This window comes from Hevea brasiliensis, chromosome 1, assembly GCF_030052815.1.
Source record: "Hevea brasiliensis isolate MT/VB/25A 57/8 chromosome 1, ASM3005281v1, whole genome shotgun sequence".
NCBI classification, from domain to species: Eukaryota; Viridiplantae; Streptophyta; class Magnoliopsida; order Malpighiales; family Euphorbiaceae; genus Hevea; species Hevea brasiliensis.
In genome coordinates, this window is record NC_079493.1 from 59529432 (window position 1) to 59530479 (window position 1048).

The 1048-nt window shown below is 40.2% G+C and overlaps 1 non-coding gene across 1 annotated transcript; it reads right to left on the bottom strand.

Annotated features, from left to right (window-relative positions):
• Positions 1-714: 714 nt before the first annotated feature.
• Positions 715-820, bottom strand: LOC131169845 (small nucleolar RNA R71). Its single transcript, XR_009140774.1, has one exon. It is a non-coding gene; the product is annotated as a small nucleolar RNA R71 (small nucleolar RNA).
• Positions 821-1048: the final 228 nt, after the last annotated feature.

The following is a 1048-nucleotide window of genomic DNA, read 5'->3' on the forward strand; positions in this document are numbered from 1 at the left end:
TTTATTACTTGTGAGCGATCCGTGCACTTGCGGGGTTGTAAAACCAGTGAAACAAGTTTTTGGTGCCATTGCCGGGGAACTTTGGCTTTAGTAATATCAAGCGATAGGCAATTTAGCTGATTTAGGCAATTATATTTATTATCTAATTTTATTTTACTAATTGTATTTCTCTTCTTTTCTCTTAGGTGCCCGATCTGGTATATGACCAAAATAAGGCCAGAAGAAGAAATTTTAGACTGTGATCTGGAGATAGATAAAACTCTGAGAGCCATCAAGAGGGAAAGGAAACTTCAAGAGCATGGTCAAGGAGATCTTGAAATTCCAACCATGGCCGATAATAATGACAAACTAAGACTCTTGAGAGATTACAGAGCTCCATCTGTCTAAGGATTTTAGCCCAGTGTCACTAGACCCACAGTGGAAGCCAACAAATTTGAATTAAAACCAGCATGGCTTCAAATGATTTAACAAACCCAGTTTACAGGTTCACCAACTGAAGACCCACACTATCACCTCCAGTGCTTTCTTGCCCTATGTGACACATTCAAGATGAATGGAGTGTCTGATCAAGCAATAAGACTCAGAGCATTCCCATTCTCCCTTCGAGACAGAGCAAGGAAGTGGTTACTTTCTCAACCTGCTAAAATGTTCACCACTTGGGAAAACCTCTCTCAAGCTTTTCTAGCAAGGTATTTTCCACCTGTAAAGACTGCAAAACTGAGGCTTGAGCTTAATACCTTCAGACAAAAGGAAGGAGAATCACTCTATGACGCATGGAAAGATATAAAGACCTACAGAGGAAATGTCCACACCATGGCATAGAGGATTGGCTATTAGTGCAAAATTTCTATAATGAGTTACTATCCTCTACAAGGAGCACAGTTGATTCTGCTGCAGAAGGTGATCTAATAGAGAAAACAGTTACACAAGCACTTGAACTTCTAGAAAAGGTTGCATACCATAATTATGAGTGGTCAAAAGAAAGAGGAAATGCAAGGAGAACTGCAGGGGTCCTGGAAGTAGACGCCCTAAGAATGATAAATGCTCA